Here is a 16903-nt window from a genome sequence, read left to right as displayed (position 1 = left end):
TAACTTGAGGCCACAGGCCTGAATACCATCTTGTTAGTCTGTACTGATCTCAGAACTGAGGGAATAATCAAGTCCTTTTACTGAGCTCCTCCTTAGGGAAAATAGAATATTGTTTTACACTTTCTAAATACTCTAGTCCTAGAAATGCATATAAATTTTCTTTGACTGTTCTTTGGCTTTTACACCTTTTTTAGCTTTATGACTGTTTTCACACTCTGAATGAGTAAAAGTCTAAAACACAACAATTAATTCCTACTTATTCACATATAATTACTTATAGCTGAAGGAAGTGACAGTAGCTCCTCCTTTAGGCAGAGAAAGAGGGAGAGCAACAACAGCCTCTTCCCTTCCAATCTCCTGGTAGATTCTACACATTCTAGGAAAAGATATTTTATTATTTGTACTGTATTTTAAATGCAAGAAGTTGCCAGTAAATTAAGTTTCACTGAGTAAAAATGGTAAAACAAATCATTGCAGGTATTTTTTTTTTTACTTGTTTATTCTTGTTCATTTTGTCTTTTGCCTAGGCAAGAACTTACTAAGTTGTTGTTGTTGTTGTTGTTTTTGGCAGTGGAAATTAAAAGTTAATTTACAAAGCATTCTCACAAATTTGAGTCAGTACCTGTGGAAGATAATGAAAAGACAGCCATTGTTTTTGATGGGACCTGGAATAATTCTGTACCTCTTTGGCATTTTACAGCATATTATATCTATTATGATAATATTATCAGATTACTTTTTTCTAGTTTCTGTTGGAATACACACTCACACACCTGTTAACAAGGCTAAAGACCGTGTGAAAATGAAAGTCTATCATTGCAGAAGTAGACATAGGACTATGTGAGATATGTCAACTGAATATAATAAAGGAATGAAATAAAGTAAAATGAAACCTCATGCTTGAAGAGCTGTTTTATTACAAGGCTTTGGAACAACAAATAGGAAAAACAAACAAACAAACAAACAAACAAAAAAAAAACACTGACTAAATCTCATGCTTGTAAAGTAATGAATACTATTACTCCCTTCTAATGATGGAAAACTGAAGCACAGAGGAGGTGAGTCACTTCAATGGTTATACCATGCATACGAAATTCACAACTGCTATCAATAATCACCTAAACGTCCGCTATAGCCAATAGCCATCTCCAGAGGGCATTCTATTTTAGGATGGAATGAGTCAGCCATCCTTCTATGGCTGATACAAGTACCTTCTTACTTCTAATAAGTACTGAGACGTTTGGCAGCTAGGTTAGAAGAGGTGTATACTTTTGGATAGGAAAAATTAGGTGATGTGAGTTATATTGTTAATCTTTAATAAAGCTAAACACAGAATCTGTGAATACTGGCAGCAAAGTTTCTGTGTCTGTATTACCCACTAAACTATTTTTCCTGTCTAAAATATATCTATTTTATTTTTTATGAGTTCCATTTACTTTATACTAATTAATTGGAGATCTCTACCCTGGACATTTCAGAAGGTTAGTTTTTGTGATTAAGTAGTTATAGTATTGAATTAACTTAGCAAAATGTGAAGAAGAAAGTCATTCATAATTTAAGGATCAGTACTATTCAAAAAAGTTCATCTGTCTCTCCTAAAAGGCAAAATATTTCAGTTTCCTTTCTTATTAAAACAACTTCATGACTGCCTAAGAAATAGCCACCAAGTATACAAAATAAGTCACTATTTTCACTTCTTTAGAAATAATTAGTAGCAAAGAATCTGAATATAAATAAAATATAAAAAATAAGAATGTGAACCCATGTCTCCATTGCAACTCCTAGCTGTATCTAAACAACGCTCTTAAAGGAAAGATATAATTATATGATTTTTGCAAGATTTCTAGTTCATCCCTTCAAATGTATCACCTATGCCTTCTACTTCATTTGTGACTTATTTAGTTAAATATCAACCCACACACAGCTTATGTTCCACTTCTGATTTTGATACAGTATTTATTAAAACTATATGTTTGATGAGTTTGGAACTTTTTATAGTTAGCTGGTCACAGGGTGGTCATGATAGCAAGTATGACATTAAGTTTATTAGAGAAAAGCAGCTCATTTCTTAGCATTTCCTGAAAGCTTATTTATATATTGTGCACTTCATGTTTTTGTGAGTAGATATTCTTATTAGAGTCAATCTTCTTTATGTTATCCTTCCAGGGCTTTTAACCAGATACATGTGAAAATATATTATTACTTGAGTTTTCCTGACACATTATAGTCCCTGTGTTTACATCTCATTTCTCCCTGTCTTCTTTCTTCTCCACCCTCCCAGTCAAGCGAATAAACAAGCCTTTTAAAATGCAAATATTGATATTTAAAATAATAGAGTCTTTTGTGCAAGAGAAATGTGAAGCCTGAAAGGAAACTGCAATTCACAACTTTGGAATCTTTCTTTGTAGGAGCCTGTGGCTGACAATAAAGCTGGGTTTGTATGGAGAAACAGTGATGGGAGCAAGAAAGTGGCAAAGACGTTCTATCTATTGTTTTCTGGACGGATAAAGATAAGTACCACCTAGGTTCAGCTGACTTTGTCTATATTCAGTGTTACTAAGCTCTGTGTTCCTTCTCCAAGTGTCATGCATCTGGCATTTTTATTTAGTAGGTGAAGTGTCTGTCTAATGTAAAATTTGCAAAATACTTGGGATTTGGTTATAGCAAGAACACCCTAGACATGCAAAGTGGTTTGTTTTAGAGTGTACACTGATCAGTGTTTTAATGAGGTCACTTGTCTGAAAATTTTACTTCATTTTTCCCGGCCTCCTTGTCAAAATAAATTTTGAGTTGTGTGTTAATACCACAAGTCAGCAAGAGTTCTGAAGTGAATGTTTTTCTTAAAATGGGACAACCAGAAATAAAAGATGGTGTTTCAATCTCTAAACATTAGTTTTAGTAGAATACAAACCAATGAGCTAAAGCACAGAAATTCCTGGAAGAAGAAATCAAGTTTTCAGGTTTGAGGGGATGAGACAGGCATAACTAGAGGATCTGAGAATCAGTGTTTCCCCTTTTGTCTGTGTCCTTGTTATTTGGACCTATTTTTTTCAGCCACACACTTCACTTGCTTTCAGGAGTTTTCCATTGTGATAATGTTCATGAGGCCACTCTGGGTCCTGAAGTTCCTTTTCCAGGTGACATCCCAAATTTATATTCTTCCCAGTCTTAGGAGACCCCTAGTCCCATTGAACCTGCTACATGTATGTCTTCTTTTTCTACTCTGTCCAGAAACCTCATCTGGTCCTTTGGTGGAGCAACCTGAGGATATCCCTGACTCAATGTCTTTCTCTTCTCTTCAACCTCCCAAAAAAAACTCTCAGTAACCAGAGGGTATTCTGGGAACAAAAGAGTGAAACAGATAATACTCTTCAACACAGCTAGTAATTTCTTTTTAGGTCAAGTTCCAAAATTAATATTTTTTGACAATTATGTTTTAATCTCAGTATGGATATTTAGGATTAATATATAGCAAACCTCATTAGCAACTGATAATTTTTTTGGTCAGGAGAAACTACTTTATTTATATGATCTTATGTGTTCTTTAATGTTAATCTTTTTATGATGTTAGTGCTAGAGTGGCATGAGGGTCATACATTTTCTTTGATTTTATTATGATGGAGGTATTATCAAGGGTTTGTAAATGATGTAAACTTCCCAATGACATAAAGAAGAAGGGCTTAGAAAGTTTATTGCCAAAGATCCATATTGTGTCTAGACCAAACATAGTAATAAAAAACCACAGAGAAAAAAAAATTAACCTGAGTGGAGTTCAATTTGCAGTAAACACAATTGGGACAAATCACTACAGTTTAAAAATATTGAAGGAAAGAGAATAAAGTGCAGTCTTCAATTACTTTTTTTCTGCAGTCTGCAATTCAAGTTATTACAGCTGAAGTCCACTTTACAGTAAGAAAATGAACCACAGCTGGTGATGGCTTTGGTGTGCTTAAATAAGGAATGCAAAAAGACTAAAATGGTAGTGTAGGCTTAGAGTGCCTGCCAGAAGCAAGGTAGGAGTTCTTTGCTATATGTCTAACTCAGCTCTGGACTTGTTTTAAGGCACTAGAAATTGAACACAATTAGAGATAAGCTAAAGTGAGAAACACTTACTCTTTTTGTATTATTATATCTTGGTTGTCTGGATAATATTTTTCATTTGTGTGTTGAGGGTTAACACACCACTTTCTCCAAGGTCAGGCTGGCTGGCATAATTCAGGTAATTTTGTTTTGCTTTCCCCTATAGTGTTGTTGTTTTTTGAAGCCAGCTGGGAAATTGTCTGTCTCTTGTAGTATATGGATACAGGAGACGAGATTCTTGTGTTTTCTTTTCATGGCTTGGTTATACCTTTTAAATTTTTCCTATAATTCTAGATTTTGTTAGAGGAAGGGTGGAAATGCATTCTGGGTTTATGAACAGCAGATATTTGTAGACCTTCAAAACCTTCAAGACTTTTTTTTTTTGATGATTTTTTTGCTTCAATAGTTCCTTCCTGTCTGACTTCCTTACATACTTGTTCAACACATTCTTTAGTGATTGGCAATTAATGTATCTTATGTGGATGAAGATCTTCCTAACTTTCATCAAGCTTTGGGAGAGGTTGAATTCAAAGGGTTGCAGACCTTCAGCTGTCCATTGTGTTCTCCAGACATCAGTCTGATGCATACTTCAACAACAAATGCTATGAGACCTGTTCATATAACAGAAACACTCAATTTTCCCATTTTCAACACTAGGACTTGTAAGGGCTGTCCTCAAGACTTGACAAATGCACTTCTGTGATCTTTTCTGAGTCTGTTGCTTTAGTATTTATGTTTTCTTTTAGGCTGCAGAATCATATTATTTGAAATATTATTCATTGAATTACAAATAATATTACATAACATTATAAATAAGATTTTTTATTGGAAGAAGAATCACATATATTTTAAAATATTCAAAACATAACTTGTTTTTATTTCAATTGGAATTAATAACTTCAGGGGCATGAAAAATCAGACCCTGACCTTAAGTGACTAGAGACATGAATCTTGTTCGTATGTTGCTATAGACTAATACACTTCACTATTTGCAGTAACCCAGCCAGATCTGAGTAAGCTGGAACATGTACAAATTTGCAGAGAGACTGAGTCCTGTCAGCAGAAGAGTTAGTTGCTTTACCGTGCCAAAGTCAGATGGCACCACCTCCTCTGGGCTCTCTGATGTAACTCAGTTCCAGAGCTAGGCTGGCTGATGGTGGCACAAGGATCCAGCCTGTAGTGCACACACATGCTTTGATTTTTCAATGGAATGTGTGTTTGTCAGGAAGCTTTCCAAGTACACCCAACAACTGTTTCCAACTCTCAACATCCTTTTCAAGCAACATTTTTGTTCTCATGTTTTACTGCTTGTATTAGCAGATTATTACTGCTTTTAAAAGAATTTGTGGATAGGCAAAACTCTCTCATTTACTGTTTTTGATTATGAAATAAAACTGCCTTTGAACCTCAGTCTGGTCTAATCACTGAATTATGCAACCGACTGATACAAAGCTTATTCCTGTAATAGCACATGCATTTGATGGGACAGAGTCAAGACGTGAAACTACTATGCTTAAGAAGATTATGTATTTAAGCAAAATGCACTTGGTATGAGTAGAGTTCCTGCTATATTCACCACAGGTAGCAATGAGCTTCATCCTTTAGAAAAGTAAAACAAAAGCCAAGTCCTTCAAGCACAGAGAAAGACATAGGGGTCTTTTGCATATGGCTTTCTTGACTTTGGCTACCTTCCTACAGCAAATTCAGTGCAAAGGACAATGGAAATGACCTTCCTCCTCCTCAGAAAATAATAGTTATGAGATACTTGTACTTACACAGAGCAATTCCAAGTGTCTGGTAAGAACACTTCTATTTGAAGCTCAGTGATAGATTTTTGGGAAGCACGGGGATGCAAAGAAAAGCAGTTTGGGAGGCATCATCATCATTTTAGAATTTAGACAGATCTCCCTCCCATCCCAATCAACTGGATGTGAGTCAGGGTGATCATCTGAGTATTTAGGCAGAACTGCCTCTGCTCACCAAATAATTTGGATAGGTGTCACTCAGAGTGATACTGAAATCATCCATCAAAGGAGTACAGCATGCATGCAGTCCTCACTACGCCAGCTTGAACCTGCCAGTCATGATTTCTCACCTCCTTATGAAAGTGCTAGGACTTTCACTGACTTTGATTTTTCTGAGCCAAATTGTCATCTGGTAGAAATCAGAATAGCTTCATTAAAGTCACTGGCACAAGTTAGTTCAGCTGAAAATCTTCCCATAGCCCAAAGCGTTTAAAGGCTATGTCTGTAACTGTCCTTCACACACAATGGTGAGAAAAACTGGAAGAAAAATCTGTTGAATGTTCTCTCCTTTTAAACCACAACTGGGACCAGCCACTAGCTATTCCTTGTTGATGATTGCTGGAAATATCAAAAGCCTATTGAAATATATAAACTACTTTCAGGCTTAGACTACATTTAGTTAGATTTTGGTGGTACTGCTGGCAATTATTTGAGATGTTCCTACTTTGCAGTTATTCTAATGACCTCAGGGTGCTAAAATATATAAACATTCTCTTATAGCTCACAGTTCCCTCTCTTTTAGTTTTACCCTGTCTTCCCCACATACTTCCTTAGTGAGCATGTATTAGACACCAAATAAAGATTCTCAGCTGCTTTTCATATGTATTTGCATACATGAACTATATATTTAATACATATACATTTACTTACATATTTGATTTTATATTTGACAGACATATTATATACTTAATTTTCAGTAACTGTCACTGTGGAAACTGCATGAACACATATCTTCTTACTATGATTATAAGTTGGAAAGAGGGACTTTGCCTGTATTGGGCAAGTGTCATGAGATCTCTTGGAAATGAGCTCTGGAAGACAGAGACAGCTATTTTTACATTACATTTCACAACATGAGACAGTTTTAATCTTTAAATCTGAAATATCCAAATGACCCCAGTCTGCTTGTTTTAGATTAAAGCAGTAATTATCCTTTTTCCATGCAGCAGTGATATTCTATCCTTCATCACAGTGTGCATCACAGTCATAAAGCGGACACAATAAATAGTTAAGGAAATTTGTAAAAAGAAACTGGCATTACTAAGTAAACACATTTAGTGAAGTGAGATTAGTGTTGACATGAAAGCACTCATCAACTGCAAGAGTAGGTATAGAGAACCAGATTTCTTCTGTGATCTTGTCTGCCAACGACCCTTAATTCCAGCTGGAGACATGGCGTGCAGAATTCAGTAAGTGCTCAGTAGTCAAACTGCTGGCACCACATAGGCAAAAGTACCATCTGAAACCTGACAAGTGAGAACAGAAGGAGTTCCATGCCTGTATGAATTATACTGAAGCTCCTTGAGATATCACCTGAAAGGTGTGGAAACAACTACCATTACTCACATGCAGGCAAATACAATTTTGCCTTCCTGTGCTGGAGCTGTGTCTGACATTATGTCTCTACTGCTAGGGATGTACTAAACCACTAGCCATGGCTGGGCGTGGAGTAGAGGCCAAACACACTCTATTTTGATATAATGAACTTAGTTAAAAGGCAAGTTTCAGATTCCAGCAAGGAATAAGAAAAGCCAAGGAGTTCGAGGAGTTTCTGATAAACTGTTTCAGCTGAGAGTCATAACAATATAAATAACTGAAATAAAAATATAAACATCAGTATTTTAGCAGATCCTTTTGGTGAAACTACTGTTCAGCTGTGTATCTGATTTAGTATCAGGTGTCCCCCTGCCTGCCTTCTGGTACAAGAGGAAAGAAGAGAACTTTGTTCATATTCTGGAAGTGAAAACAAACACTAGTGAAATGCAGCAGAATGCAGACATTAAAGTTAGCTAATATTCACGTACATTAAAAGTAGCTTTATAAGAAATTGTTCACCATGAATTCTGAAGAACGAGCAACGATGTGAATCTACACGATGAAAAAGAAGCAGAATTCAACAGATTAATTATTTAAATTTGATTCTTGCATCACTGTATTTCACTATAGCCTAATTTTTCACTTGAGCTGCAGATGTCTTAGAAGTCCTTTGGGGATCCACTGAATGTGGAGTATCCAGAACTGGTACGAGTCCATAGGTTTCCCCTGAGGCTAGGTTGTCTGGGATTCACTGTCTGCTGACATACAGATCTGTCTAAGCCAGTAACCAAAGTGGTATGATGTTAGGCTAAAATTAAATTATCGAGTACTATCTTCCTCTTTAAAGTTCCTTCTGTCTGTAGGATTCTGTTTTCTGTAGGAGGCTTTGTCAGCTATAAATGAACAAACTCATATCTCTTTTTTTTTTTTTTAATGTGATAAAATTCAGTGTGAGACTGTTAGCTGACCTACACCATATTTCCCATTGTCTAAAATCATTCCCTCTACTCCGTCCTTAATAGATTTTAAATATTAGGTTCTCATCCAGGAGTAAACAACTTGAAAATATCCCAAACTTATTCTGGGGCACAAACATGCTGTCAGCAGCAGGTGGATGGCCTTTCACTGCAGGGCATGACTCTATAAATCACCTTGTATTACAGCAAGAGGGTGCATTTGAGTGGTAAGAATAACAAGCTTCTGTGTACAGTAAATGCAAAGAAATTTCAGGTAGCTTTCCTTGTATACCTTCTGCTGTGGTTCTATAACATGGGAAGAAACAGCAGTTGAAAAAATTTCATCTACCAAGCCTCTCTAATCCAACATTTGGTGGTCTTGATTCTTGCATGAAAAATTAGTATTTTTGTGTGTTTCAAAACAAATTTAATACAACTGTAGTAGATAATTACATTCCAAAATGGTAGGCTAAATCTATCCTAAAAGCAAATTGCAACCTTTCCTGAACAGCACTGGTAAGGGTGTGGCTTGCAGCAAGAACCGGGCTGGGATCTGGTATACTTCCTACACTCGTGCACACACAGTCATGTGCCAAGGAGGCAATGGCTGTATCTACCAGGACAATGTCAACTGGACATACAAACTGCACAGCACTCACATGCATTCTGATAACAACCATGCAAAATTTGCGTGCTTCTTTTGTATTATTGAAACTTAGCTACCGCTGTAGCAATTCATAAGAGTATAACTGTGCACAACTGTTCATGACAGAATGAAAAATAGTGGTTTAAACCATAGGAGCAATTTGGGCCAAGAGTACAATATAACTACCTTGGCTGGTCATATACCAAGAAGGTGAATTAATATCCTCGTTCTTTTCAAAAGTGCTGTGGATATTTAGTTGAACAAAAGTTATCTGAGCTGCTAAAACCTATTTGAATAACATTTACTTGGATCACAGCCTATGAATATGCTATTATGCTGGGGTGAAGGGCCCTCCTTGGAAACAGGCAATATCATTATGATCTGTCCTTTTTCTTTTTTTCTTTCTCCCCCCTCCCCCCTCCCTTTTTTTTTTTTTTTTTTTTTTAATAGATATTTTGTTTTCCTAAATTAACTGTTAATTTAGGAAATTTCAGATTCAGGAAGCTGGGTAAAAGTAATTTCCATAAACTAGTTGACAATTAGTTGACAATTGCTCTGCTACCGACTTATTTTTGTAGACTTGTGTAGATCAATTCCTTGCCAGGCATTTGTTACACTAGAATTAGGCTTTTAATGCCAAGCAATAACTTTTTCCAGTATAGCTTTAGCTAATGAGCATCTCTAGTAAATGCTAGATATCATTTCTTGGCCTATTCTTGGCCTTCTGGCTTGTGCATACTGTTCTGCCTGGATCCTGGATTTTGCATCCCATGCCTTTTGACTGTTGACTGCCTTGCCTTTTTCTTTACTGTCTGACTTTTGCTTTCAGACTGTGATTCTTGCTTCTTATCTGTCTTAATTTATTTATTTTTCCTGAGCTTGGCCTTGTCTTCTCTCACAAAACCCTTCCTTTTACCACACTGTGAAAATTTTGGATTGCTTTTCTGGCTAATAGCCAAACCAGGCAACACAGTGTCCCCTGTAGATTAATAATATTCCTTACACTCCAGTTGGACAAAAAGAATGTAAAATGGTCCAATATCTTGCCTATGAAGAAGTGAGATGTAGGGAGCTGGGAATGATACAGATTTCTTACATGTTGTGTGTGGGTGCAGGAGGGGAAATAACTAGATTTGTGCCTGGTCTGCACAGTAGTTCCAAGTCCAGTCAAGTTCTTCAAAGGCATACATTTTCACTGTAATGAGGGAGACTATTTATGGAAGAGATTACGTCTAAATTGTTCTTTGCATACATGACTCAGCTCTGACCACCTGTCCTTCAATGCCTTCCCTCAGCATGCTTAAATCATTTTAACAAACAGCAAGAACATCACACCTGTTTGTGAGGCTACATCCAGACACAGTATTTATATAATGGAGCTGTGAAATAAAGGGTGAGGAAAGACAAAACATACTTTCCTGCCCCGGAATCTTGTAAATCTGACATTTTCTTGTATTTAGGAGAATAAACAGTCGAAAGATGTGCTTTCTGCTATTCAATAGTATACCAACCTCTCCCCAACCCAACAAAGCCTCATAAGCCAACTGTAAAAAAATAGCTACTACAGGCATTAGTCCATTCAGGATTTTTTTTTTTAATTAAACTATACTTTTTCTAATAAGAAGTAATATATTTCACATATATTTTTCACTCTCATCTACAACTAATTCTTCCCTAAAGCCTCAGCCTTATGCAGATGAATGCTAAGGTTGCACATGCAGTACAAGAAAGTGCAAGAAAGCTTTAGTCCAAGTGTGTTATCACATCATAGTGAACTTTAGTAAAAACATAATAGGCTTAGATCTGCATGGAGGCATACAGATATTTTGCACTCCTACAACTGAGGTAAAGGCATTAAAAATATAGGATGTAATTGGCTGTTAATACAAGCAAACAGGCAAACCCAGAAAGCTTTGTACTTTCTGAGGTTTTCCCTCAACAGCCTTGGGACAGGCTTTGCAGAGAATATGATTTTCAAAATAATTTTCCCTGAAGAGTTCATATCCTTTGGAAAAACAGATTTAAAAGCTACTTTAAAGTTAGTATGATTATTTATGTGCTACACACCTGCAGTGAAATACCAAAGAGACCTACAGGTACACCTGGTGTTCACCTCAAGGCTCTAATTTGATATGATTTCTCCAAAGTAGCTTGATTCTCTTGAGAATTAATTACAGCCTGTTGATTGCAGACTCTGCCTCTCAGTAAGCGTGTGACAGCTTGCAGTGACCTTCTTGTTCCCTCTCCAAGAACCAGCTCTTTTCAACATATTTGCATCTTTTGGTCACCTAGCTTTGTCATCAGGATAAGCAAAGCAGGTTCATGTTTTCCAACCTTTCACGTCTATTTTTGTCTTTCTGTGTTTGTTCTTTGTTCTTGTCATGAAAACACCTGAAAGATCCTGGTGTTGTTCTAAACCAGAAGGAAAACAAATATAATCACTCCTTTTTTATTTATGGAAGACTTCAAGAACCTGTGGATGGCCTAGGAGTGACTGTCATTCAAAGGTGCTGTGTAAAAGACCTGATGTGAATTATTAATATTATTTCTTTGGACTTCTATGAGGTCCAAGAGAATTGTGGACTTAGTCTACATAGTACTAAGGACAGACATATAGAGTTCACTGATACCAGTTTTACACACACACACACACACACAAAACCTACTGACTTAAATAAATTATAACAATTTAATATAAGGCTCATAGTTAATGCAAATCTTTACCATATATTAGGGTGAATGGCCAAACAAATTCCAAATTATCAACAATTCTTGCTTATTTGGACTTGTAATCAATCACTAGATAGAAAGACATTTCTGTAGTCTGTTTCCTTTACCACATTACAGCCATTACTATTAAAATAGGAATGTATATAAAGTACACAACTCAGATTTTATCTGTATGCCTTTATACTGCATTTGGTGTACTGACTTATTTCCAAGATTTTATTTATATTCCTGCAAATTATACTGCAAGGCAAAAAACTTGCATCATTGTCTTAAAAGGTCTGGTTTAGTTTTATTTATTTTATTTTATTTTATTTTATTTTATTTTATTTTATTTTATTTTATTTTATTTTATTTTATTTTATTTTATTTAAATTATACTTCTGCATGTATTCAAAAAATCACAATAACCTTCACTTGCTTTATGGTTGTAAAGTAACTGGATTTATATTGCAGGATGCCCTGTTTTACTTTGGTAATAGCTTTAGCAGCTTCTGGAAAAAAATTATCATATATCACTTGAATTGAAATAGTTCTGGATGCTGAACACTGAGATATACTTCACTGATATTTAAAAGAGAAAAAAAGGCTTTTAGTGAAAGGAAGCCAAGTAATGTCTGCTTTGTTCTTAGACACATTACATGCTAAATATCACAGACTGAATAAAGCACATAATCTAAACACAAGAAATCTCTGATACTTCTGATAGTGTATTATAATCTTATCTATGTTAAGGGTCCAACTGAGAAAGACAGGAACTTATGTGTTATATTAATAGGTGCCTCATTATAGGTGGCTTATGTAATGAGACTTTTATGTAAGTGAAGAAATCTATAAAATAATAATTAAAACAAAACAAAACAACAACAACAACAAACACACCATCACCAGCAGCAGCAAAAATAGGAAAACAAAACAAAACAAACAAACAAAACTATGGAAAGTGTTCTTCCCTCCCCTCCCCTCCCCTCCCCTCCCCTCCCATCCCCTCCCCTCAAAAGTTGCGACTTTGCAATTGTTTCCCCTTCTCTGTATTACCTAGAACTTTACTTCTGATTTTCAGCGGATTCTTGTGAATTTACTTTGTCAAAAAAGGGTAACTCTACTGTGATTTTTGATTTCTTTAAAACTTTTTCATGAGTTTCTTAATTAATCTGAGCAGCAGATTGGCTAGTCTCATTAGCTCGCTGAGAAAGCATAATGAAGTATCTTTTGCTTTATCAAGGAAATAGTAATGTGTAAAGAAAATGGAAGATGTTTTTGTTGCAGGAATTCTTTTAGTGTGAGGGACAAGTTCTGAGGTTTCTGTGATTAATAGACATAATTAGTTTACAAAGGCTGGGAAACAAGGTTATCTGATTTTGTGATTTACTCTACACCATCGCTGGCCAAAATCAATACAATAATGATCAGCTTTTGCCTCAATGTGGGGTTGGAGAAGAGGGGCAGAAAAGAAGATATTTATAGCTTTTCCCGTTGGTCACCATCCATGTTGTAACTGAGGACTGTTAAAGTTGGCCTTAGATGCTGCAGAATGTTTTCTTAGAGTACCTATTGCTCACTGTTTTTTGAGAAGTGGCTGAAAGTCCCTCTTCCAAGGCATACTTTATCACCTGCAGTAAGATGACATATCACTGTCAGCTTCGCAGATCAGTGTTATATGATAGGTACAGAAAATATTTAAGCACAAAAAAGGACTATATGTCTCTGTGCTTCTTTAGGAGCCTTTGATAACAGTGAAGCTTTAAAACAACTGCTGAAATAGGAGTCTGTGCCATCACTGACTGAATAGATCTTCTGGAATATCTAGCCCAAGATGAGCAAGCTATCACTGAAGGAACTCATATTCAAACATAAAGGTCAGGCTAAGCATCAATAAGAGAAAGAGATCTAGCAAAAGAACTTCATGTATTTAAAAGGTTTAGCTAACAACTGTCACATCACTATTTCAAAAAATGAAGCCTAGAAAGGATCACTAAATAGAGCCCTTCATGTTCTGGCTAGCATATCATATTTAATGGTTGATGGAATTGACCTAAGCTCAGTTTGAATTTTGTTTTTACTAAGTTTTATTTGCATTTGATTTCAGGAAAAAGGCATCAGTCATTATAGATCCTGAGATCCTGAATTTTGACCTGTTTGATACAGAACCAGCATTTGATGTGGCTGGGAAGAAGACTGAAAGACAAAGTTTCACAGATTTGTCAAACTTAAAATAAACCCTCTACAATTTGGTGTCAGTGTGTGAGGATCAGTTTTATCATGAATAAAGGAAAAATATGTCATATTTGACTCTCACACCATATTCCAATCATTCAAAAATGTTCATTTTACATGGTATCTCTTACCTACGCTGTTTACGTAGTATGCACCATGCTTCTCTGCTAAGTGATGAGAGCTTCTTTTTTGATGCATTTCTATCTATCTGTGTATCTTGGGTTTGGATATCTCTGGAATATTTCAACTGTTAAAATAAGTTATTTTTTAAACCATATAATATGCATGGGAAACATCTAGCATGCATGTCTGCTGCTCAGAGTACTGCCACATAACCATGCAAGCTCTAAACAAGCTCACAGGGTACTGGAAGTAGCCTTCTAGCTACTGAATTCTGAGAGCAGATTCCCCATGATTAGACAGCTATGGTCAGCCATAATACCTTGCTAAGAGAGTGCTGAGATTTATTTATATTGCAACACTGTGTATAGTGCTGGCTGGTTTATTTTGAAAATTTTAACCTGAATCAGACTAGTGGCAAATAGCCTTTGGATAGAAGGCTTTGAAAACCAAAGCCTTCAAGGACAGGACCTTTGTCAGCAAGGGTAAATGTGTCCACAATAAACTGCTTGCTCAAAGTACTGCTAGGTTAAGTGCACATTGTAAAGAGCTGTATTGTCCTCTAATAAAGCACTCCATGCATGTGGCTGTCCTGTGAAGCTTTTTCTAACAATCTTGAAGACTGCTTAAAGTATTTTGTAGTACAATTCTTGCAATGGTGAGAAATTTCCCTTGAATTATTCACTTGACAGCTGGAGATGCAGCTGTTAAAAACAGCTCTTTAGGAAGAAAAAGGAATTAAAATGGGTAGGGAGAAAAATAATGATATACCAAGGAAATGGGGAAAATGATGAGTTTGTCTGAGTGAAAGAAGCCTGCACAGCGGAAATGTGCTATGGAGGGTGCCCAGCAAAGGCACACTTTTTAGCATTTTCTCATCATTTTTTTTTTCCTTCTGTAACTTGTACACATTCAGGGGAGGGGAAGCAAAAAAACAATTTATGCAGCTCAATATCAGATTCCGCTTTCCTGACGAGGTCCATCACCCTTAGAAGCTGTGAGTGTTTGGGAAGGTGGTGATGCTTGCAAATCAGCTAGCAACAGAAGAAACAGTGAGCAATCTGCTTTCTTTTTAATCAGAAAGGAAACGAAATACGGGCTACATTTAGGGTGTTTGTATTTATTTATTTATTTATTAACTAGAGCATTACATAAACAATAGTCAGGTAGCATTTTGTTAATATTTCATATGGTGTCATTCATTTATAGGTTGTGCTACTGACATTATGGTGATACTTCAGAAATCAGTCAAGGATTGGCACTCTGTTGTGTCAGGAATTTTATGGTTAAGTAACAAAACTTCTATTCCAGAAAACTGGCTAAAAGGCAGGATGTTTTAGGTGTATCAACTAGACCAATGGACAAAAAAGCGGAGTAGGATTTCAAAGAAAAAAAAAAAAAAAAAAAAAAAAGAAGACATGGATAAAAGACGTAGAACTGATTAGAAAAACAGAACTCCAGCAAGGTAGCCCAATACAAGGCTTGGTAAACCTGATTCATATTCATAGGGAACTACAGCAAACAAGTGAAGGGCATTGCTTAGGACACATCTTACTTATTAAAATGTAGAGCTTGGATCTCAGTAAGAAAATGAGAACTCACAAATTGTTTAACTTTTCAAGTGAAAAATAACAGGTTTGTAATGAATTGCAGTGAGAACATGTTGCTGCTGGGGCAGGTGCAAGAAAGTGAGAAGTGATTGGATAAGAGATCTACCGCCTTCTTCTGACCATGCTGAGCTCAGTCACTAATATCATTAGATATTAGTGATATCTCATCTTCTATCAGAGGTTGGAGAGAGGGAGATGTTTATCTGGTCACTCAAACTATTATTGAGTTATTTTACTTGGAGTTTGGCTTTAGTTCTCTACATTATTATAGAAATGATTCTGCCATGTTAAGTAGAGGTGCAATAGCACACATCTGGTATAACAAAAGAACTGAGCTTGACTGTGTGTAATTGAGGATTACATACACTCTTTGCTTTTGATTTGAACTGATTGCTTGTTGCTGCTGCAGAGGTATCTTTTCTCAACATGTAGATGTGATGTATTTTCTGAAAAATAACATGTGTTTGCAATCTGAGCCATTCTCAGAAATCTCTAATTATCAAACCCTGAATCTATGGGCAACCTCTCCACTCTTAGGGAAGAACTCTGACATATACATGCCTTGGCACCTCACACAAGCAGTGAGCCTATGATTAAAATCCCTGCACCAACCACTGGTTGCAGATGGGGTTAGGGTAAAAGAGAAAATTAAGAGATATTCCAAAGTCTGGCAGTTGAGGCAGGAAAACCAAATAAACCTTATTATAATGCCCTGGATGTTTTCACTGAATGTCAGTAAATTGGTCAGGGGAAATGTGCCCATTGGCAGTCATAAGATTTCAGCAGTAGACAGAAGAGTTCCATCCCACTCCAGGCTCATAGTGATATTGCACTCTGCCATCTGTCTCTCTAACAGCCTTTGTGGAAAGTCTTGTGCAGACAGAGGGGACTGCTCCAGCCAAAATATTGTTTGTAATAGATAGACTTAGTGGGAAAAATTGGACACTTAGGCTTTGCTGGTGAAACCTAGTCCTTTAATCCTATAGCTTTAATTGCTTCAATAACTTCCATTGATAGGGCCAAGAAATCATACTGTATCCAGAAGACTAAGGCTGTCAAATGTTAGACCTCTACCTTTCAAAATAGGATAGACAAAAAAGGACTGGCTCAATGTGAGTTTTTTCCCACAGTGAAGGTCCCAAAGGAGAGTCTTGGTGGAGAATTCTGCATTCCATTCACTGGGGCATTTGGTGGGATTCAGCTTTG

Source organism: Anas acuta, chromosome 5, assembly GCF_963932015.1.
Source record: "Anas acuta chromosome 5, bAnaAcu1.1, whole genome shotgun sequence".
Classification (NCBI taxonomy): Eukaryota; Metazoa; Chordata; class Aves; order Anseriformes; family Anatidae; genus Anas; species Anas acuta.
The sequence above is the reverse complement of the archived record's forward strand: the minus strand, read 5'-3'. Positions refer to the sequence as shown.